Source organism: Mauremys reevesii, linkage group 15 (genome assembly GCF_016161935.1).
Source record: "Mauremys reevesii isolate NIE-2019 linkage group 15, ASM1616193v1, whole genome shotgun sequence".
Classification (NCBI taxonomy): Eukaryota; Metazoa; Chordata; order Testudines; family Geoemydidae; genus Mauremys; species Mauremys reevesii.
Genome location: NC_052637.1, coordinates 35,797,077 through 35,821,711, shown reverse-complemented (window position 1 = coordinate 35,821,711; position 24,635 = coordinate 35,797,077). Strand labels below are relative to the sequence as shown.

The following is a 24,635-nucleotide window of genomic DNA, read 5'->3' as shown; positions in this document are numbered from 1 at the left end:
CACCGTAAAGTAACTTGTCATTGAGCTGCACTTATCTTTGTGTTCAAGAGAGCTGAGGCAAACTAATATTTTATGGAAAGCAACAGTTACTCTTAGAAAATACTGTGAGTTACTCACCCGCTAGGAACTGATCTCAGCAAAGACATGTTGAGATACAGGCTGTGTTAATCATTTAGGTCTCTTCCCTAAATTTTCACAGAATTCACTTATAATTAATTAGTTAAGTTAGTATTGAGTTATAATTCTCTCTTTGTAAGTATTTGCCCAACTGTGAAAGGTCATTTTTTTAAAAGGCAAGAATTTAAAGGGACAAACACTGAAACAGTTTAAGCTGGGATTTTCAAAGAAATTTAAGAGTTAGGTGACATAATCCCACTAAAATTCAGTAGAAGCTGGGTGCCTAATTTCCTTAGGATCTTTGGAAACTCTAGCCTTAGGTGTACATATAAAACAAGTGCCCTGTCTTAAAGTTGTTGTCATCTGAGGCAGAATATTAATGAGATTCTAAATGGCTATTTCTTGAAAAGAAGCCTTGACACACACACAGAAATAACAAGCAAACACAAGCAATGGCCACCGTATACAGCTTAGATAGTACATGAATACTTGCACACATAGTTTTGCACACACAATCAAGTTGGCCATCAGGCAGAAATTGCATGCACAAAATTGTAAGTGCATTGTGATGCTCGCAGACCAGATGCCAGTTCATGTCAAGTCCCCTGGGCCTCACTGAACACTGACAAATGCATAGCTGGACACCAGTCTGCTTCGCCTGTGTGTTAGTATTGTTAAAATAGACATTAGAATGATAAGAATGTGTTTAGTGTTAAGACTCTATGAAATGCTTGTAGAGGATGCTGCATGTATTAATCTTACGTACAATGTCTGCATCCCACGTTATAAGGGTTTGCTCTATAAAACTATAAAAATGTTTGCTAAGGCTGTAAGCCCCACAGTCAGGGGAGAAGCATTACCAAGTGTGAAATACTACTTTCTCCAACAAAAGAAGGTCTATAGACACCAGACAAGCCATTGTGGAATATCAGTGGACAAAAGACTTTTTTGATTGCTTCCCTCACATCCTAGAAGAGGGTACGTGCACAAATCCGCATCCCAACACAGCTTGAACGCTAAGGGGAAGGGAATAAAAGTCACTGTTAAGGAGAAACCGTACCCCTATGCTGCTTGAACTCTGAGGGGTGAAGATTTCTAAGCATAAATAAGGGGTCCCCAGCTGTTTATCATGGTTTAGCCCTAAAGGACATACAAAGCTTGCCTATTATAGTAGATACTGTCGTCTTTTGAAACCAAAGACTTTTGTGTGTGTGTATGTTTACCTGCTTTAAACGTGTAAATAATTATAATTTCTTTTTCTTAAATTATACATTTTTAGTTAGTTTATTACAGAATTGGCTACAAGTATGGCCTTTGGTTTGAAATCTAAGGTACAGCTGATCTGGAGTAAGTGACTGATCCTTTGGGACTAGGAGTAACTTGAATATTGGTGCAAGGGACCAGCTATCACAAAGGTAGGCTTGCCTGAGTGGCAAGACAGACTGTCTCTGACTCCATGTTAAGGGTGTTACAGTGCTTGAGGAGTTCACACCTGATTCTTGGTTGGTGAAATCTAATTTTAGAACACCCAACCAATTTGGGGTTTGTGCCCTGGTTTGTGGCAGTCTGCCCTGAGGTTGGCACCTCTGTTCGTGAGTAACTCTAGATAGCGTGGCATGCATAATTGTAGAGACAGGATTGAGGCCCATCGTTTTTCAAAACAACAAAGTAACTGGAGGAAGCAGAAGTTAGATGTCATGTTCCCAGAGTTACAAAATTCCACACTGTTCATGATCATCAGTTCACAAACAGGAAGTAAATGATGCAGGCTCATTGTGGCTTCTGCTGTATAAAAACATGTGAGAATATCAGTGTTTGTTACATGTCAAATTATTACTGTACGCAGACAATTGCAATCAAGAGCAGAATATGAACCCTGATTTTCCACTACAGCCACTGGCTTCATACACATTGGATCAAAATCTAAACTTCTTATTGTTTGCTGGAGTTTTACCAGAGTGAGAACTTCAGAATCTGGCCCACAATTTGTAAAGTGCTTTGGGATACGTGGAACCATATAAATATAATGATAATAAAATTAAACATGTGCCAGGCAATTGTGAGGCCATCTGCAGAACACAACACCAACACAACCCACACCCACTTCTCCATATACAGCAGGCCAGGAAAGGAAGATCCATCCTAATTAAGATGCAGGTTTCTCTTAACTGCTCATCCTTTTATCTCACACCCTCTTTTCATTTATCTTTTGTTCCTCTGTGCCCTGTTTTCCCTGCTTTTAATAATTTTTGGTGACCTTAAATTTGCTTTCCTGAGGTTTTGGAGACTTTTCCCCCAATACCATTATCTCTGTGTATATATTTTAAAATGAGCTGCCTCCCGTGGATGATTTCAACACTCAGGGCTTTGAACATACACTAAGTACAGGCACAACTGTCCACTATAAAAGGACAAAGGACATTATGTGCATAAGGGAAAGTAGGTCATTAGTTCTCAGTTCAGTCTCTGGATGAATACTTGATGTCAGCTCTCTGTGTGATGCACTGAGATGAAATTCAGTTGAACACGTTGCAAGAATTATGAGCCACCAGGCCAAACAGCAGCAGAAAAATATCCAAAAAACCTGATGAACATTATCTACAAAATATTTTGCGCAACACAAAGGCTCCTGAAGAGATAATCCCATGAGACAAGCTGGTCTGAAATGCAGATTATGGCAATAGGCCCTTTTTGGAGATCTAAATAGTGCCGGCCATTTTGCTTTAGAAATTAATGTTTAGCTGTACAAGGAAATGAATTTCTTGCAGGGGATGTAGCTATAAGCTTTAAAATTAGAGATCATGGGAAAAACAATGGTTGACAATTATAGACGCTTATAAAGTGGAAACAAAAGTTAAACAGAAACACAGGCTCAGCTCCTTACTGAAACTAGTCTGATTTATGCCGGTTGAGGATCTGGCCCACAGTTCTTAATGGATCCTTAAAGATGTTCACTCTCTGGATAGGTTCACCTCTTCCATCCATTAGACTTGTCCAGAATGCTGGAGGGTCTCTTACCATATCTTTCACCTCCTGATGATACAGCTCATGTCCCACTCACCTCACAGAATCTTCCTTATTGACCTCAGCCTTCAAGGACACAGCAATGAAATACTCAGGTGGAGTGGCAAGAAGTAACAATTTTTGAAGGCATGCACACTGCCAATAAATAGTTAAATACAACAACCAATAACCAGTTAATACTAATACAACCTCCCTCTGGTCAAGGATATATAAAAATACACAGAGGTTCTATTTACTCCTCTGCATGCCTAGAACATCTACACACATACCTTCCATTAATGCTAATGAGAGCTGAAGATGTACATGTATCAGTGGAATAATTCCTCCAGGTCACCTTAAATGAGCCTATTTTTGCACAGTTAGAGGAACAGGCCCCCCTCATGGATAGGAAAGCTTACCTAAATCTTACATCTTTATTTAAAATGTCCTGATCCTATAGAGTGTAGGGAAAGATTACTCCTAAGTTTGTATTATCGTTTCTACTGAAGAAGAATCTGGAGCCTCTAGTCAGTCTGAAGGCTCCATTGTTCTAGGTGCTGTACAAACGCATACTGAGAGAAAGTCTCTGCCCTGAGGCGCTTGCAGTCTGAACAGTGATTTCTGCAGCAAGGCATTGAACTAGAATGATTTGAAACAGGACAGGTCTCCTTGCTGGCTGGCTGGCTCCAGTCTAGGCATCTGCTTGATTTTATTTCAAAAGTGTCTAAGGGATTTGGGCATTAAAATGAATGGGAACTGGCCAGCTCTGAAAGTCTCGGCCTATATATTTCTATGTGGATAGAGATATTTGCCAGTGTTATCACCTACACTAGCTGAGGGCTAGATTTCCCTCTGCTGTTACAGGGTTACTCAGGACAGCAAAGCTTTCCCTGAGCTCAACTGCCACCGCATAGGACCTTCCTCGACGTAGAAGCTTGGGGGACAAGGAGAGGCAGCTTGTCTGATATTGCTCCCTGGAAGCATGCGGGCAAGGAGTAGGTGGTGTCATGGCTCAGACACCCCCAGCACTGGCCAGAACGGGAAGGGACTATGCTGTGTCTTGTAAGGGGCTGCCGCAGCATACTCACCACCCCAATGGAAAAGGGGGCTCTCTACAGGAATGGTGCCTTGAATGGTGTCTGTGGCCACAGGGCTGAGGTTGAACGCTTAATCTAGCCCTGAACACGTATGTTGTTCAATACAGTGATGTGATGGAATGGTTCACTGTTCAACGTGTAGCATTACATGTCTAGACAACAAATCACAGGTTATATTGTAAATGAAGCCTTGCTAACCATCGCCAAACCCGTCACAAATTTACACAAACACACCCATAATGCAGCCAATATCACAAAGAGTCAGGTCTTTCAGGGAGAAAAACAATTTAAGAGAAGCGAGGGGAGTTGTTCTAACCTTTCCTTATTAGCAGACACTCTCGTACTGGCTTGATCTGTGATAGCGCTGTTGTGGGCTGTTTAAATAAGCACTCTTCTAAGGCAGCAGGTCAGGATTCAGTGGCTGGGAGCACAGTGTGCTATCTGCACATTGGAATGATTACATAAGCTGGCTTTTGGTTGAGGTTGGTGCTGCTGGTCTCAGTGTTAAAAACAGCTGATCATTCTTTTCAAGAATATACAGGCCTCTCCTTTTGGCCCAGGTGCCATTAGAAACACAACCATTTGAGTGACAGCTGGGCCATAATTCTATGTAATCCGCCCGTGCTCACTTATGGCAATGTACACAAATACTACGTAACAATAAAAAAATGGTTGGAAAGAGGAGGCGATGTCTGTTGATCATACACTAAGCCTCACAAGAGCAAGTAACTTGAGAGACCCACTTGGGACCAATCCAATGCCCACGGAAGTCAATGGAAAGATCTCCATGGATTTCAATGAGAGTTACTAAATCTGTAAAGATCATTGGGCAGTATCTTGAAAGCGAAGACTGGGATTTGCGAGTGGCTTATTATTGCCTCTAATTAAAAGACATTTTAATTACAGGACTTTTTGTTACGATGAATATGAAACGGCTATGGCAAGTTATACTCATTTATTTTCGATGGTCAATATAACATGACCTAAGCCGTCAGGAGAGATCTAGCTTCTGACTGACACATTCTTCTTGGCTAGTTCTTCCTTGTCCCAGGAACGTTGCTGACATACTGGAATAAAAAAGGGAGGAATAATCCAAACTATGAACTAGGACTTTAAGATTAGACTTGGCCTGGGACTGGAGCTCAGCTTCCTCAGGCTGGGGATCCTGAGTTTTGCTTCAGGGCCTTCTCTAAATGAGAATCTGGGTAGGAGAGCAGTGAAATGGATTTAGAACCTGGGTGGTCTAATGGATGGGGCACTAGAGTGGGACTGTGGAGATCTGGATTCCATTCCCAGCTCTGCCAATGACTTGCTGGATGCCCTTGGGCAAGTCACTTTGCCGCTCTGTGTTTCCATCTCATCTTCTACCCCTTGTCTATAGACTGTAAGCAGATTGTCTCTCACTATGCATTTGAACGGAGCCTACCACAATGCCCCCCCATCTCACTTGGGGCTTCTGGGCACTACCAACATAACTCAAAAACAATAGCCACTCTTGGCTCATTTCTGCCAGTCAGTCGGGGTTCTGAAAGTGACCCCATGCTACACAGAAGAAAAGCAGCTTCCTTCCTTCAGTCAGCTGAGTTTAAAACCAACTTTTCCAAAAAAGCCGTTCATTGGCACTAAAAGTCCTGGCAGAGGAAGAAACATTTCTCTTGTGCTCTTACTTCTAGGCAGGTTTTTTCTCCATCTCTGATTAAAAGAAGGTCAAATAACCTGTATCTCTTTAATTTTTAATCGCAATTTCATGCTGTTATTTCAGCTGCTGCATCGCACAAATCCCTCAAGACTGCTTCCTAAATCTTCCCTTTGACGCTGGCCTATTTTTTTTTTTGTCAGTTAGAAATTGGTTGGCTTAGCCGAAGCGTGTGCTGGAATTGGAGGAGTTTTCCTCCTCCTAATGAGCTGAGCACCTCTCCTTGCTCTCCATTTCATTGTCTCTTCAAGATTTCTAATAATAGAACAGATAATCAAGGTCTGATTTACAGCTCTGCTGAGCCAGCTGAATATTATATCTAATTTAAAACTGGGTTTCATTTGCTTTAATATTAAAACAGGATAACAGAACAACACTTTGCTTTTCATCTATACATCTCTAGGCTCTTCCCAATGGAAGGTAAGTTTCATTATCCCTATTTTACAGACAAGAGAAACTGAGGCACAGGGCAGTGAAGTGACTTGCCAAAGGTCACACAGTGCTCCGCAGAAGATCTAGGAATAGAACTCGGGTCTCCTGACTCCCACTCTGATGTTCCATCTACTTGGACGCTCCACCCTCCCATATAAGTCACTTAAGCATCTAGCAGGGCCATTTCAGTTAGGTGTTGGGAGGACTATAGAAAAGGAAATCAAATTACATCGGGACGTGATGGGCATGGGGTCGTGCAGCTGGAATAGAAACAGTTCTGGCTCCCTTATTGGGAAGGGTGCTGAATAGCCAATGGAGATGTGGAAGTCATAATGCAACCCCCCTGGAAGTAACCTTTCATAGAAAAGGGAAAGGCACGGCACGCCATGTGCTCTCTCCTCGGTAGGATGATCACAACTGTGTTATTAAACTGAGTGCCGGGGGACCGCAGCCAGAAAAGGGTGAGTGGCCTTATTCAGCACCCTTTGAAATCAATGGGAGTCTTTCCCTTAACTGCAGTGGGAGGTGGACTGGGCCCTTCAAAGGCTGGGACTAGAACATGACAAATGGGACATGTCCCAAGTTCACAGCTGAACTGAAACTCTCTGGATCAGGAGGCAGGTGGGGTGATGAGTTGGTTAACCTGAGACCATTCTGTGGATAACTCTGGTGGGACCCGCAGAAGGCTATTGTATTTGACTATTTCAGACCCAAAGCATTTCAGTGAGTATCTTGGTGGTTGTATAATAAACTCATCCCCATCAGATTCAGCAGCATCTCAGAGTTGGCTTATCCCAGTGGGAAGTCTCCCTGCACTATACACAGGTTTCTTTTTCTTTCTAAGAAAGAGATAAGCTTCCCTCGATAACATCTATTTCGTTCTCAGTTTGCTCAGGGAAGGTAAAAGAGAACAAAGAGGCAGTAAATCCATTCTTGTGGGTGTGCAATGAGGGATTTAGAGTTTTGTTCTGCCAGAGCATCTTTTCTCAGTTATCTTCCTTTGCAGTTTTTTTTTAATAACCTGGATTCTTGGCTTTATCGATCAGCTTTTGAATTGTCTGTACAGAGTTATTTTCCCCGTTAAAAAGGATAAGCCTGCTTAAACCCAGGCTTTTTGCTCCAGAAAGCCTATATTTCAGTTTTGCATCCTTTCCAGTGAATACCCTTTGAAAAAATGATGTTCTGGCATTGATACCTAAGGAAATGAACACCATATGAATTAAAAGAGAGGAAAAAGCCAAGATCTCAGCTCTACAAGACTACAAGACGCAAAGAAATCCCAGTGTAGTGACATATAAACATGTACAGACATGCATGTAAATTGCCTATTATTCTGCTTCTTTTATTATCGGTATTTTGGTAGCATCTAAAGCAGTGGTGGTCAACCTGTGGCCTGTCAGGGTAATCCGCTGGTGGGCCGCAAGACAGTTTGTTTTCACTGACCGTCTGCAGGCACGGCTGTACACAGCTCCCAGTGGCCGCGGTTTGCTGTTCCTGGCCAATGGGAGCTACGGGAAGCAGCGCGGGCCACAGGGACATTTCCGGAAAGAACCTAGCCCACAGGGGGTGCTCCCACAATATTACTAATTATTTGCCTGAATATTATTATTAATGTCATTTGCAAGGCATCTTGGATTTAACATATAAATATTTATTTTTAAGCAGAGGACTTTGTCTCAATACAGAAGATAGAAACTTGAAAACAAAACAGAGTGCAAAAGCAAGTATTGATTTAGACACAAAATAGCACTTACTTGAAGGATTACGAAATCAATATGTTGTCGCTTCCTTAATTAAAAGCAATCAATTGCCAGTTCTTGCTCATTTCAGCCTCCTTCCAAAGAGTGATCTACAGCACTTTGACTGTTCTAAATTGGTTTAGCTATGGGGAAATAAGGAGTGAAGGATTGCTTCACCATGGCAACAAACACCTCTATCTTCTTCAAAAAACGCCAAACACTGAGCACCAACCAAAATCAGCCCAGATTCTGAGATCTTAAATTCTTCAGAAAGGAAAAATAGGGATGAAGGAGAGAATGTCCCTTGAAAATAGAGGCTCTGTCCAAGAGAAATTCATCTGACTTCCTTATGCTAAAGGAAAATAATGACATCCTGTGTGATGTCCGAGGAACTAGCTGTGAAGAAAACCATAATGAACATCCACAAGATAACAGCCAAAGGAGAAAAACAATGAAAAAAAGCCCAACTAGATTTCTGAGCGTGCTCTTGTGGTGAACAACAGGAAAGATGTTTGGGTTATAGTTTCATCCTAAGTAATGGGCACCCACTAAGGATGGGTCAACAGAGCGGAACCACAGGTGGAAACCTGAGCTGGCCAAAAGCGGTCTGCCAAACTCAGCCCCGACATTAAGAGCTCATCAGGCTGAGTTATCGTGGTTTAGACTTGTCTACCAAGCAGTGACTTAGTGACATTGCTGGCTGACACCGTGATTTTCAAAAGAGTTGAATGAGAGTTTACTGCTATTGAGTCAGTGGCAAGAGTTAGGCCAGTACTGAGTGCTTTGGAAAACCCCACCCATGCTTCCTGGGGATGGACCCTCCCGATTCCTGATCATAGCTTTGGAATAACCGTAGAGGTGGCTGTTCCGAAAGAGTCCATTCTGAGTTATGTGCTGAGCTCCGTTCAGGCCTGCGCAGGGTTCAGTTAGCGATGAGCAGATACCCTGGCAGGGTAGACGAGTTCAATGAAGCTTTTAGTTGCTCACTTCAGTACTGAGACGTAATAGCTTAATTCAAGCAACTCCCAAGAACCTGGGATCCTGCAGAGCTGCGAACTAGACATCCCCATCCTTGAGGTGTGAGTGGTCCATCAGCATAGGGAAGCAGCCAGCCAAGAAGAGCCCGTGCTCTAGCAGCCTATGCCTAGTGCAGGGCTGGCCACATCCTCACAACTGGCCTAGAAGAAACAGTACTCCAGATTCCTGGCCCTAAGAAACTGTTTGAATTTGTGTTCACCAGACACTCTGGTCAACAGCAGATCCTGAAGGCAAAGCTCCCCTGATTCAATGCACCCTGAGATCTATACATGTGACTTCTATTAGCAATGGGTCAGATATATTGGTGTAAAAACCACCCAGACTAGATCCTAGAGAGGGAAACAAGCCAAAATCCCAGAAGCAAAGACCTTCTAAAAAACATTAAAATGTATTACTGGCATTAAAGTGAATAAATGAAGACTCGGCACACCACTTCTGAAAGGTTGCCAACCCCTGAGCTAATGCATCTTTTGTTCAGCTGCTCCAGCAAACTGGTAAAAATAAAAAAGGAGTTTAAAAATGACAGGTATGCTGATCAATTTCAGACCCCCCAAAAGCCACTTTGGCCCCTGTTGATGGTTTTGATGTAACGAAAACTCCCAAAACAATGGATCACAGCAATTTTCTCTTCTGCATTATACATGTGACATTGATGAGGATTTTTTTCCATCCTCATAAAATAAAACCATATAGAAATTCAACGGCCTCATAAGACGTTCCTCCTGGGCTGGATCATTAAAGTTATGCGAACACTAAGTAAAGTACTAATGCTTACTTATGTCAGAACGTTCACTTTCCAGCAGCAACACCATGACTTACTGCACTGCTCCTCTTTGCCATTTCTCAGCCCCGGGGCGGAGCCAGACGCAGCAGGAGACGGAGCACAACCTGTCAAGGGGGGCATGCTACGAGTTCCTCCTTAATTGCTCCTGCCATTGTCTTGTGCCCTGACTTCTCTGTCCTCCCCCCTCTCTTGTTTAGTTTCTACCTGTCTTTATTTGTTGTTTCCATCATTTGCTTTCATTTTGTGGGGGTTAATTTAGTTGTGATTGGTTTTATTCTATTCCAGTGTGGGTACTTCATTTGGCCAAGAAACCATGTTAGTAGAGACACTGGATCTCGATTCAGAGCTGACTTTCTCCAGATACAGTGTGTGTTCAGATCGAGTATTTTGGTTCAGTCCGTGATAGAGATAAGGGTCTGTTGGGAGCAGGGGCGTCAGGGTGCCTCCCACAGCTTGCTGCCTCAGGCACACGCTTGGGGCGCTGGTGCCTGGAGCTGCCGCTGGTTGGAAAGGTGGATCCAGATCTAGATTCAAAGAGCTAGATCCTTGTACTCCTACTCCTGTTAAGTGGCACCTTACTCACTAGGTAACCACACTGAAGTTAGGGTGACCAGACAGCAAATGTGAAAAATCAGGACAGAGGGTGGGGGGTAATAGGACTCTATATAAGAAAAAGACCCAAAAACTGGAACTGTCTATAAAAATCAGGACATCTGGTCACCCGAACTGAACTCAACATGACTATTCGCAGAGTACTGTACTGCTCAGCCTGGGTCAGATGCCAGGATCTGCACCAGAGTTTCCCAACTTTCTGAGGGAATGGGAGAGGTGGGGTAGAGTTTGGGTGCAAGGCAAGGGTCTGGCTTGGGCTCACGCTGTGATTTCACCTTTTTGTTTTCTGGCTTCCATTTAAGGTTGTGCTGTGCTGGGAAGCCACGGGGCTGAATCACTTTACAAATAAAGCTCTGTTACAAGTCATTTCTCCCCTTGCACATGGCTCTGAAAAGGCTTGTCATGTCGCACACTCCTGCACATCTCTCCACCTCCTCTCCCCCACCAGCCACAGAACAACAAACACCGCAGAACAGCGCTTTCTTTCCCAGGCTGACTCCCTTAATCAGTGATACTGAATGTAATACAAAGTGCTCCTCAAGGCACCATCTATTTATAGCAGCTGTTACTGACTCCTTTCCCTTGTCTCCTCCCCTGAGATCGCCTGTTGAAGGCAATGAGCAATGCAGATTGGAAAGAGGTGATGTAGCAATGAGAATTCAAGGAACCACAAGCTTCCCTCCACCCCCACCTTGTGCAGGGGCTTGTTTCACTTTCATTATGCAAAGCGCTGTTTCTCATGAACAAGAAGAGCTTTATGTTTATTGCAAAATGGCACCACAGGAGATGCAAAAACTTAAAAATGCAAATCCTCCGCAGAGGCATGGGTAGGAGTGAGAGAGAGCAGGGGAAGAAAGACTGGTCTGCATCTTCTCCTTCTCATGGAGCAACCTGGCCGGGCCATCCACAAGTTGGTCCTTAATATTCATGCTCAGTAATCGATGCTAGGATTTGGTCCGGACAAGTCTTGAGTGGACAGAAAACCTCTTATTTTCCCCACCTCCACTGACATAAGCCTTCGCTACAAGAGGCCAGCAGGTCACCTGTTGTTGCAGGTAGAAATGGATGGAATCAAGTGTTTCGTCATCTCAGTGGTATGATTTGTGCTCACAATTAATTGGTGATGCAAAAAAATGCAGGCACAAAAAGGGAAGCTCAGCTGAGTCCTGGCTGAAAATGAGGCCCTCACGTTTGGGTAAAATATAACAGCTCCCCAGCATCTTGGGCACAATCCTGCTGCCACTGAAGGCAATAGGATCAAATTCTACAGCAGCAGGATCAGCTCCCCAATATGTCCTGGATAGAGCTGGATGGGAAATGATTTTCCTGCCCTGTGAAAATGTTGGCGATTTAAAATCTCCCATCCCGAATCAGGATGAAGAGTCAAACCCGTCCATTTCCGTGAATCAAAAATCTGAAGAAAAAAAAAATTGGATCAGGTCAAAATGTTTCGTGTTTAGAGGATTTCAAAACATTTCAACTGACCCTTTTTTTAAACGAGACATTTAATTTATTTTTACACCAAAACTCATTTCTGCCCCAAAACGGAGCCTTTTCATTTTGAAAATATCAAACAGGATGTTTTGACAAGTTCTAAACTTACTTTTATTTTGAAATGGGACATTCGTCAAAACTGACCCTGTCCCACAGTTTCAATTTTAACAAACTGGAATTTACTCACGACAGATGGTTTTGTTGGAAAATTCCCAGCCCGCTCTAGCTGTGGGACCATGCTGCAATTGTTGTTTTGAACAAGTTCTTTGTGGAAGCTTCTCCCTCCCTTCCCCTTTATGTAAGCAGCAAGGGAGGCGGATTATTTTTTATGCAGGTGTTTTATACAAAGGACATGGATTCCTGTATGTAGCCACAAACATTAAAAATATAATTCAGAATGTTGTCAGGTGAAAGTAGGCAATTTCCATGGAAATTAGCCCTGAATGGGGAGCACGCTGCGCTCCCTGCTGCTCTGGGTAATTGTTCACCAGAGGCTTCTTGGCAGTTGTAGTTAATGCGCCTTCAGACGCTTGGGAAAAACAGGCGCGATGAATTGCTGAAAGCGTTGCCTTCAGAGGGTGCCATAAACGTCTAGTCGGGGGAGAAAGTGCACTGGATGCCTGTTGACACCGTCGTGCGAGATGGACTCTTCTCATTTCTGTAAATAAGATTATGGCTGAGCTTTATGAGCTTCCCGATGATGCTCAGGCTATGAATCCCTGTGAGGAGAGTCAGGTAACAACCAGGTGTAGCGGGAAGGTCTGGTGACCAGCTGGCCTCGTGGTCAGCTCATGGCCTTACAGGTTCTGCTGGTCTAGTCGTCCCAGAGGGAGGGCCCGGCTGCAGCTTCAGTCACTCCCTGAAGCTCCCATTTCTCTCCCAGAGCTCATCATTACAAAGGAGCAGGGAGGTCAGGTAGGGAGACCTGGGCCCATCCACTTCACTGGGTCCTGACCCAGAGCCCTAGGGAGTCTCTCCACAGAGCCAGCCCAGTTACTGAGCACCCCAAATTATGTTACCCCCTTGGTCATTTCCAATTAGTCTGCAGCTCCTCCGTTTGGGGTGTGGCGACTGGCTTAGCAGACCCTCCTCGGTCTCTTAGCGCCCGGGTCAGTCAATCAATCTCTCCCCAAGCTTTCAACTCCCAAAGGAGTGGGGGAGGGGGAGAAACCCAAGTTCCTGCTGCTAGAGCAGCCTTCACCAAGTGGTTGCCATTCCCTGCACAGCTCTCAGCATCTGCCTGGCTTCCTGGCACCACATGGAGCTCATTCCCCTCCCCTAGGCTACCCCTGTCCTTTAATATGCCTTGCACCTGTTGAGGCTGGGGGCCTCCCTAGCCCGGTATTGTTCCCTGCTTCAGTGTGGGGCCTGTAGACCCCATCGCACCCCGTCTGAAACAAACCAAAAGCAACTGAGGGCCAAACCTAACTCCCACAGTCAACGGAGTCTGTCTATCGCCTTCGCCAGGAGTTGGAATGAGCCCCAAGGGCTCGATCCTGCAAGATGCTGAGCAGTCCCGTGAGGTGCTGAGTACCCTCAAATCCCTTTAAAGTCAGTGGGCGTTGAGGGCAATGAACATCTTGCAGGCCTGGGCCCCTAAGGGTACATCTACACTGGGATAAAAGACCAGTCGCATAGCTAGGGCTTGCCCAGGTCAGCTGACTTCGGCTGCGGGGCTATAAACCTGCAGTGAAGAGATGTGCTAAGAGAGCAGCAGTAATAGTAATACAGACCAGAATCACAGGAGCCACCTGCCTCCCCTTGAAATATACTGAGCAACGGCGAGAAGGGCCCAGTCCGGATCTGATCTTCAGCAAACTTTGGGAGCATTCAGATCCCAGATTTTGCCACAGCCTATAGCAAGAAATCAAGTCAACAAAGATGAGCCCTTCCCCATCACCCTAGTGTCTTTGGACAGAGGTTCGATTCACTGTAGGTTTCCTTCTAGGGCCAACCAGCCCTGGTCTCCAGAATCCTCACTCTCATGGGGTTGCAGGCTATGATTGTGTATTACTCCCGCAAAGGTCACATGAGGACATCCTCACCTCTCTTGCACACCCACTCAGGGGCACAGCTCAATCCAGCCCAGAGTGAATGAGTCAGGCAGGCCGTCGATGTTGCATCAAGTGGATTATATATTCCAACCTTCATTTCTCTACCCACCCACCTGCGAGCAACTGAACGTGTCAGATGCTACGTGCTTCATTTTCACTGGCAAATCTGCAGACCTTGCATTGCAGCGAGGTGTCATTTAAGTCCATGGAGAGAAGGGGCTCACACCCCTGTGCATTACTGGAGGCAGTGTGCTTAACTTCAGCTGTAGGCGGGGAAGGAGGAATGCCTGGAATTCAAGGGATGGCAGTAAAATACAGAGGGTGTCGGATCAGTTCCCATGTGTCCACATCACAGGAGCCAACACCGGAGTTGGCACCCAGTGAGCACCGCGAAGCAGGGCTGAGGCACATCCGCGGGTGGTGTGTGGAGGCAGGCACTACTGCTGCCTTCCTGAGTAACAGTCTCCCTCCCAGGCTGCTCCAGGGGAAAGGCAATGATGCATTAGCCCTTATTATAGGCTAGATCACAAACTGACACTCTACCCCTAACTCTCCTCCGAGCTCCACAGTATGAAGGTGGACGGACATATTAGCAGGCTGGTAGGAAAGCAATTGTCTTTGGGCTCAAAAACATATGCTGCATGGATTGCAGTGTACTGTAAACACGGTGAGACTCTTGGGCCAAGGAAGGAACTGGGGACTTCAGATGCGATGCTTAAATGCCGTACATCTGCTAAGCTGGAAACATAATCTAAGCTAAAAAAAAAAACAGCAAAGGAAAGAGAGGGGGTGGTGGAAAAGTGGAGCCTGATAAGGACAGACAGGACTAGAAAAAATAAATCTTTGACTCGTTATGTTTAATGTAGCTTTTCTATATCTTATCTCCGGTGTTTTTCTCCCAGTTCCTTGGAAAGGTATTTCCACTGATAGCAGAGCCAGAGCAACTAAAATGGTACAAGATGGGGTGTCTCTGGCAGTACATTCCAGGAAGGCAGGAGATAGGACCGGTCTCAAATTAAGAGCTGGGCAACAACTGGGCTTAATGTAAAACAACAATAGGTTAAGTAGTTTTGCCTATAAACCCGGTAGCTCAATGGCCTAAACTATACCAGCCAAGATGGTAAAGACATTTCTAATCAGAGGGCACATCTACTCTGCAGTGGGGCTGTGTGGCTGCAGCATGCAGAGACATACCCAAGCTGGCTTTAATCTAGCTAGCAGTACAGGCTATATAAGCCCACCCAGGCCATGGGGTACTTACTTGGGCAGCTAGCACACATTGCTGTGGCTTCATTGCTATTGCTACCCGTGCTGCAATCAGACCTCCAAGCATAGACACATCTGTAGAAAGTAAGGGGTTGAATGCAAGATAGCCGATAACCAATGGATCAGACCCGATATCCTTTGACTTCAACTGGCTTTGAATCAGGCCTGTCCGAAGGAAGAGGAGTTTAATATGGCTAGGACAAAGGTCCAGTACAACTGTTATCAGTAGCTACTGTAACTGTGTGAGAAAAAGCCCAGATATTATTAGAGGCATCGCCCTGTTAAGCCAGACCTATTAAGGTAAAATGTAGTAATGGGCAAGTCTCATAGGTACAGGAGCTTTGTGAAAGCATCCAGTGTTTGGAAGCATGTGTCCTTTGGACAAGATTTCAGGGCTGATTTCTTGTGCAAATAGGATTTGCTAAAGATTTTCTGTACTCCCTGGTTTCAGTTTGGTCAGCATTAGTCACGAGTTACCTTCCTCACGGCAGGCTGGCTCCTGCCAAAACCAGGAGAGCAGAGATCTATGAAATAGTAAGTGAAGTTACCGGCGATTTTTCGAAGTGCAGGTGGACTCCGTTTGAGCTTTGGGTAGTAATAAATGTCTCTCTTAGCTGACCTCTCTATTAAAATGATCCACTGATATTTTCAGGTCATGCACGACTTGGTATTTCCACTATTCTGAACCTGTCTCTGAAGTAGTGATGGGCCATTGCTGGGCCATTCAGAATAGGGGCTCCAGGTGGTCGAGGCTGCCAGACGGTTGCTTTGGATTCACCTCTGGATTTAGTTTAGGACAAAGCATTTGAAAAAGGAAATAGGAAGGATTTGGAGTGGTATTGACCCCTGTGCAGAGACTGTGCTGGCTCTTTGCACTGTTTAAGTTCCACGTCTGAGTGCAGCTGGGTGAGATTTTTCTGATGGATAGTTTACTTGCCAAAAAATGTAGTTTTGGGTCAACCAAAATTATTTTCATATTCAGGTCAAACTCGGCATATAGGTTCAGTAAAAGGAAAACAATTGGAAAAAGTCAAAACAACACATTTTGCCTTTTCATTTCAGGAGGACATTTCGTTTTGAAACTTAGCCAGATTTAAATTTTAAAAAAATTAAAAAAAACAAAACACCTGAAAATGAAATGAAACATTTTATTGGACCCAAAACATTCACTTTGTTCTTTTCTTTCAGTGAGAAAAACAAAAACAAACATTCCATTTTGGTTTGACCTGAAACAAAAGGTTTTTTTCCACCAAACCAAAAAAAAAATCAATTATTTACTCAGCTCTACTTCTGTGAGCGTATGGGGGATTTTAGTACTGTACAGACTTCTGTACAGGGGTGAATTTCCCCCCTTACTGAGTAAAATCTGCATAACAATTCAATTAACATGTAGTAAAAAACAAGAACTCTGGATTCCAGAGTGAGCCTCAGATGAGCTGGGAAGTGAAGCCTTTGCCAATCAGAGATGGGACGCTGGGTTCCAACATCCTGGCTGACCAATAACAGACCAGAGGTAGAACTAATGGCAACACTTCCAGGCCTGGTTCCCTGTCCAAGAGAAAGGTGCTGGAAACCCCAAGCGAAATGCAAATAGGAAGGGACATGAAAACGTCCTGGCAAGGGACTCGAGATATCAAGATGATGATTTTACCCACTTTCCAAAGCTGGCAGATATTTAAAACATCCAACTTGGCAGCACACCCCGTGATTACTGGGATAAACTGCTAGTGTAGACACCCCCTGAAGAAGAAAGAGCTTCACTCAAGAAAGGCGGAGGATAATAAAAACAGAAGGACATGTTGGATACACCGGAAGCCTGAAGAGTGAATCCAATAGAATATTCAACTCTTTCCCGTTTCCCCCTTTTCAATAAATAGAGAAAGGCAGCCCAGTCTGTGCAAATGGACACCCACACTCTTCTCATTCCAGCTGTGCCTCAAAGTGCTACATTTGTTCCCCCTATGGACCACTGAAAAAAAAAACATCTAGACCCTAATCTCTTTCCAGCACATAGGGTCCCTCTCTCTCTCGAGCTGGGTGTCAGCAAATGCCCATCAGGCAGCCATTTCCAGCTTCAGAAATCAGTGGGGAACCTCTAATTGCTACTGAAAATATTTTCCAAGAAGCAAATCAACTGGTATGCCAAGTTCCATCCCAGAGGCAAACACAATTTATTTGTCATGTTTTAACAATTTTTCTACTGTTCGTACTGTATAATTAGTCACTTGGCAAGCTGGTGATTACACTCTGGACTGAAAAGACGGCTCATTCTTTGGACACACAACAATCAGCCCGTACCTTGTTAAGAGGCGGACTGACTATTGTATTTACAGACTAGAGCAGCAAGGAAATAGCCAACACATTAAATCCAGCACTGTAAATAATAAAACAAATAGAGCCCACCGCACTGTCCCATTTAATAGTATTTAAAATAGCAACGGTATTGATGCCATATCTTGCCTTTCCCCAAGAAAGGATAGGTTCAGATACAGTATTTGTGTATTGATTCTGGATGAGACGACAACTGCTCACTTATTTTCATATTGAGTCTTCTTTCTCTTCTCAAGAAGCTTTTCAGATGTTTCCACCAATGCCTGATGTCAGTGGTAACTAGACACAGAACCTTCTATCCAACTCCTCCTCCTGCTAGGAATGTTGGTTACCTGGATAATATGGAAGCTGGCTCCAAACCCCCTCTGTTTTTGAAAAACCCAAATATGACTGTCAATATTTTGCAAAAAATCAAAAACACTTTGGTTTTCCCATTGCAAGGATCTGACAAAGCCCAAGACTTGTATCTCAACACTTCTCCCCCAAAGGTTTGGTGGGTCTGATAAAATGGATCCAAGTCATCCCCTGCTTGGATTTGAAAAACTTGGCCAATGAGTTTCTACAAAACAAAAGCTAAACCACAGCTCTCTTGTTGCATTTTTAGCAGTGGGCTCTCCCCTTTTCAAATGTCCACCAATGAAAAGAGGACCTACGGCTTTGAGCCCCTAGTGGATGCTCACCATGGCCAAATTCTGCAGTCCTTACTCAAGACATTTCTCACTGACTTCAAATTTGAATAAGGACGGCAGGTTCTGAATCCACAGCCACACATGAACACTGGGAAAGAAACTGAAGGGCGGATAACCTAATTTCTAGCAAATTCTCAGAGCATTTACATTCTGTTCTTAAATGCAGATTTCCGCTAATAATAATACTTAGCACTTCTAGTGCTTCAGATGTTCACAGCACAGTACAAACTTCAATTAAGCCAATGCACTCCTAATTCACACACCACTGTATCAAGGGCATAGTTTTACCTGAAAGCCCTGGAGCTGCTTGGGGAAGAGAGGGTCTCTATTATTTTTGAACAGAGTGGCGTACCAGAAATCAATACCTACTGACTTCCTGTTTTCCTTCTGGGTTAAAAATATGTAGACCTGAATTCTCAGTTACACTAAGACCTCAACACACAGTCAACCTGTGGAACTCATTGCCAGAGGATATTGTAAGGCCCAAGAGTATAACTGGGTTCAAAAAGAATTAGAAAAGTTCCTGGAAGATAGGTCCATCAATGGCTATTAGCCAAGATGTCAAAGCTTCTGACTGCCAGAAGCTGGGACTGGGCGACAGAGAATGGATCACATGATGATTGCCTGTACTGTTCATTCTCTTTGAAGCATCTGTCATTGGCCACTGCCAGAAGACAGGATACTGGGCTAGATGGACCACTGGTCTGACCCAATATGGCTGTTCTTATGCTCTCTACATCTCTCTGGCAGTGTAAATGGACTTTAAAGTGGGTATCAATGTAAAGGTAATGGGGTCTTAGCATATGTGAGAATCAGACTCATAGTACTTCACTCCAGCACATATAAAAAGCTCAGTTTCCTTATCTATGCATCTAATTTTCTTAGGTACTTACATGACCCCTAACACCATCGGATCTGAGCGCCACACCATCTAATGTATTTATTCTCAATATCCCTGTGAGGCAGGACTGTGCTATTATCTCCATTTTACAGATGGGGAACTAAAGCACAGAGAGACTAAGGCCTGGTCTACACTGTGTGTGTGTGGGCGGGGGGATCGATCTAAGGTACGCAACTTTGGCTACGAGAATAGCGTAGCTGAAGTCGACGTATCGTAGGTCAACTTACCTTGCGTCCTGACGGCACGGGGTCGACTGCCACTCCTCCCCCATCGACTCCGCTTCCGCCTCTCATCGCGGTGGAGTACAGGAGTCGGCGGAAGAGCGATCAGGAATCGATTTATCGTGTTTACACTAGACGTGATAAATCGATCCCCGATAGATCAATCACTACCCGCTGATCTGGCGGGTAGTGTAGACGTACCCTAAGTTACTTGCCCAAGGTCCCACAGGAAGTATGTGGTGCACTGGGGAACTGAACTCTGCACTTTCCAGTCTAGGCTAGTATTCTAAGCACTGGCCTGCCCTTCCTCTCTCTTCCTTGGAAAAGCTTCATCTACAACAGCTAACAACAGGGAACCACTGTATCTCCATAGGAATAACTCACTCCTTCAGGGCCTGACCCAAAGCTCACTGAAGTCAATGGCACCAAGCTCTTAGGGTGGAGTACAATAGCTAGTTGTAACCCATCATAACTCCACTGCAGACAATACACCATCCTGGAATCAGATATTGCTGAATTGTATTTAGTCACAAGAACCCTCTTGTGTTATGGTAACCGCAACATAACCTACCCCAAATCTCCAACACCAGGACAACTACCAACACCAAACACTATTCTCTGAACTCCTCCTCTTCCCTTACATGGAGACTTCAGTGGTTCTGTCCTTATGACAATCAAATGTTGTTAATGGCTAATGAATGAGACATAGAAAACAGGACTGGGTCTATTACCGGATGACAGAGGTTTTTTTGCATGAAATGTCACACATCCTCCCAATCGAGGCCATTTCATGACTACAGTGTTTTTTCCTGGTGAAAAAGTCCCATAAATGGTCATTTGTACTTTGAAAGATGCTATGTTTAAAATTGCACATTTGCACATGAAACACAATTTGTAAAAGTTCTAAAATTTCACATTTTTTTGTTTTGTTTTCACTCAAAAAAATGACCCAGTTTCCTCAGTTAAAGTTGTCATTGTTAATGTAAAAAGGGACCATTTTAGAAGGTGTAAAATGAACAGCAATAAAACCCTTGATATCTGGGGATTTTAAATATCAGGTCACATTAATTGCACCCGACTGACTGAGATTAAAGCCTGGATGCTCAGCAGTTTCTTCCTCCCTGTCTGTCTCAACCTGCGCACACAGCTGGTTCACTGCATCTCTCAAGCTCCTGCATATGCCACCCTACTTCTCAGCGCTGCCTCCAATTCCTCTCATATGTCCACCTTTGCGCTGAAGCTGGGCATCTCTGTGCAGAGTGGGCACTTGGGAGGAGAGGGCAAGGCAACACCCCAGTAGCGTTTGAGAAGGGAACTTGTGATACAAGGGTATTATTTTTCCTCCTTCCTCCCCCAAACTAGACCTTTAAACGCCCGAGTCAGTATCACAACGAAGAAGCAAGCTGAACACCAGGGTTAGCGTAAGTGCAACTCTCTGGGTGGAATAAAGGGGACATGTCTCATGCCCCAACTTCTTACTATCCTGTTTCTGATCCCCCTCAATGCAGCGGCAGAGCTCATGCATCCTGCCTCTTGGAGCCTTCCCCTAACCGCACCCCTGAGCGTTAGAAGTGGGATGCAAATAGGAGGGTGCAAAGAAAAGGAGATGGGCAACTCTCAGTTGAAGCAGTGAGAGGTACCTGTATAATTGCCTGTGTCACCGAGATTTTGCATTTACTAAGGAACCCAGAAAACCTGTCAGCAGCTAGTACATTTTCCTAGGGAGCTGGGCATGAAACTCTTGCTATTGCTGATAGGCCTGGATCTCTGTGCACATCAAAAGTCACTTGTTTTCTCTTCTCTTCTCTGGGGGACTGAAAGCCCCAATAGCAGCCGCTGGGTGTCATTACAGGAGTGGAGGAAGCAGAGGTGCTCGCTCACCGGCCTTTCCTCAGTCTTATGCTGACATCTAGTGAATATTTTAAAAATTGCACTTACAAAGTGCAGTTCCAAGAGTGCTTCAAATTAGTCTCTCTTCTTCTGCCCCGCTGGACAGGGCTCTGCCAGCGGAGTCCTCTGACAGATTGCGGGTGGCAAGCAGCTTGTGCCGCGGTGTCCTTTTCCCATACAGACTTTCCGTCATGTGGGGTTAGGCGGGAGGGGCAGGCACTTGGATTCTGCTAAAGGTGCCTATGCAACAGGTGCTTGGGAACCACTCTGGGCTCTCCCAGTACTGCCAGCAAAGTATCCGTAACAGCATTACAAAAACCAGCCCACTTTGAACCTGGTGAGTTCCCAGTCCAGGTGCAGCCTGTCCACACTATGGTCTGAATCAAGGATCTGAGTACAGCATCTTTGCCACTTGAGCTCCAAGAAGACTTCCCAGTTGCTACCAGTGTTAGCAGCAAAGATAACTTTCTTCCCGGGCCTCTTCCAGTTGCTAGGTTGGAGGAATGTTACATTTTGCAGCTGAGCCTGAGTATCAGGACTGCAGTCTTCTAGAAGGCTGAGAAATCCCTTTTCACCAGTGCTTTGAATGGAGTACATCACAGCAGCCCTCTGGCAGTCCTAAGGCTGAGAATGCAATGCTCAAAGAGCACTTCACTTGCCTTCAGATGTCCCCATGGCAGTGGTAGAGGTCTGAGGAAGCCCCCTGCTTTTCATTTCTGAGTTGTCCTTTCATTTCTGAGTTGTCCTACCCAGCATCTGTCTCAACATGAGGAATCTGGCTCAGGATACCAGATCAGGTCACCATCAATCTCATCAGTTACAAAACCAAGGAGCTTGAGAAGCAAGGAAATTAAGAGGTAAGGACGTCCTCACTCTTACGCTGCCCACATAGGAAACAAACCGTTGTTCTTATTCAGCATAAAGAAACAATACAAATAAGTACCAACAACTCCACCCTATTCTAACCAACATTATGGCTCAAATCCTGCCCCCATGTCTGCAGTCGTGGGGGGGCCCTGGGCAAATGACTCAGGACAGTTCCCCTGCACAATGGAAGATGGAGGTGGGGTCAATCCCTTCTTCACAAACAGCAGAGGTGGTCTGTGCAGCACCGCAAAGGGAGTGGCCCATGCGTTCATCTCTCCAAGGAAGGACGTAGCCTTTGTGACCCAGCATCAGGTGATGGCAACCAAGCGGAGGATCTGGGCCCAGCCGTGTAGGGGGTGTCTCTGGTTTAGATAAACCTCAGAAGTGCTATGATTACGCTTGTACTCGGCTTTGCACTGCGAGCCCCTGAGCCCTGCTGTGTCCTCCCATTCTTCAGGGCCCTGCACAGATGCTGCTTTGGGCTGTTATACAAACCACCAAGGGAAAATTCCTACATAATGAAAATCCTTGCAAATCAACCAACCTCAACAGCTCATTAAACGGAAGAAAACAATCTCATCACGGTCAGCCTGGGACGTATCGATTTCTGCGGTAGAAAAGGGAACCTTGGAACGAGGCTCTTCGCAGAAGCAATGCAGATTACTAACGGGGAGGGAAACACACTGTGCTCTGCCTTCTCTGTCCAGATGGGAACGGATCCCAACCCTGCAGAAGGCAGGGAAAAGACTCCCAGGGTGAGATTTTGTGCTGCGTCTCTGCGAACCTCCTACGGGCTCCAATCCTAACCCTAACAAAGGACCCTTTACCAACCCCTGCCCTAGCCCCATGACTGCTCTAACCCCAATCCGAGCTTGGCTCCACCTACTGGCTCCAGCCCTAACACTAGCCCCAAGCCACGTCCCACAGTAGTGCTAACTGTAGACCAGCGCCACCTTCAGGCTCTATGCCCAGCCTGCTGCAACCCTTAGTGACTGCAACTCGTATCTGGTACGTTTAATGGCTCCAACTCTAACCTAACCCCAGTACCCTGCCTAGTCCCAACCTTGAACATAGCCTTGGTGCTCCCTATGCGACTAAACCCTAATCCATCCACCTACAGGCCTCTAGCGGAACCAGCTTAGGGATCACCCTAACCTTACCCTGTTCCAGCCCCAGCCCTAACCTAGGGAAACCAACCAGCCTGAACCCTAACCCTTGCTAGGGCTGTCAGCTCCCTCCAATCCTAACCCTCCTAGTACTAGTCACCCCAGTTCACAAGAATATTGCAGAATTAGACGGGGTTCAGAGGAGGGTAACGAGAATGATTAAGGGCATGCAAACCTCACATATAAAGAACAATTGAAAAGACTGGGAATGTTTACTTTAGAGATGAGATGAATTAGAGGGGACATGAATTAGAGTGTACAAAATAATGCACGCTACAGAGAAGGTAAATCAGGGTCTGCTATTATCCGTGTCTCATAACACAAGAGCAAGGGGCTAGTCAATGAAACTGAAAAGCGGCAACTTAAAAACGGACAAAACAAAGAACGTTTTCATACAATGCTTAATTAGACTGTCAAACTCATTGCCACCGGATATCCTTGAGGCCAAGAACTTGGTAAGTGGCAAAGAGGGATGGGCTATTTATATGGATAACAAACATGTCTAGAGTTATAATGATAAATACTAAAAAAAGAAAACTGTAAAGAAGAGTTTTGGAAGGGATACAAAACCTCATAGTTCAGGGTTTAAGCCCATTGCTAAGTAACAGGGTTAGGATGATATTCCTCGGGGGGGCAGATCATCCTATGCCTGCCCACTGAGAATTTCTCTGCACCTTCTTCTGAAGCATCAGGTGCTGGCCACTGTCAGAGACAGGATACTGGACTAGATGGATCATAGGTCTGGCTGTTAAGCACACAAGGACAGAAGAGATCACTTAACAGATGTGTCATAGCCACAGCAATTAGGGTTGCCAGTTTTGGTTGGACATATTCCTGGAGGCTTCATCACATATTGATCTTTAATTAAAGATTATGTCCTTTAATTCCTGGCGACTCCAGGAGGGTTGGCAACCCTAACAGCAACAGGTCTCATCTCTGCCATGGGGAAATTATATTGTTCTCGTGGGAACAAAGGTAATCAGGGTGATTTCAACAATTACACCTTACAGACCCCCGTGCACAACATGTTTGCCTGTTTCTTATCAACATACCCCATGCCTAAGGTTGCGAGTCTTTCACGGAGGTCACGGATTCCTCTGTAACTTCCGCAGCTCTGCCACGGGCTGTCCCCTGTCCGGAGGAGCGGTGGTGGGGCCACAGGCCGCCCCTTGCTCAGAGTGGTGGCGGCGGGACCATGGGCCGCCCCCTGCCCGGAGTATTTCTGACACATGCTAAAA

At 45.1% G+C, this 24,635-nt stretch overlaps 1 protein-coding gene and 1 long non-coding RNA gene across 3 annotated transcripts in view; one reads left to right on the top strand and one right to left on the bottom strand.

Annotated features, from left to right (window-relative positions):
- RAB11FIP4 (RAB11 family interacting protein 4) overlaps positions 1–24,635 on the bottom strand; it is a 204,495-nt gene that overhangs the window by 85,549 nt on the left and 94,311 nt on the right. The gene's annotated exons all lie outside the window — the stretch shown is intronic.
- LOC120383407 overlaps positions 1–24,635 on the top strand; it is an 88,629-nt gene that overhangs the window by 50,240 nt on the left and 13,754 nt on the right. Inside the window, exon 4 of one of the 2 annotated variants that reach the window (XR_005588455.1) lies at positions 7,502–7,615. The exons of the other annotated variant lie outside the window; for it this stretch is intronic. This is a non-coding gene — a long non-coding RNA (uncharacterized LOC120383407). Of the gene's footprint in view, positions 1–7,501; positions 7,616–24,635 lie in introns of those variants that run through there. 2 annotated transcript variants of the gene reach the window in all.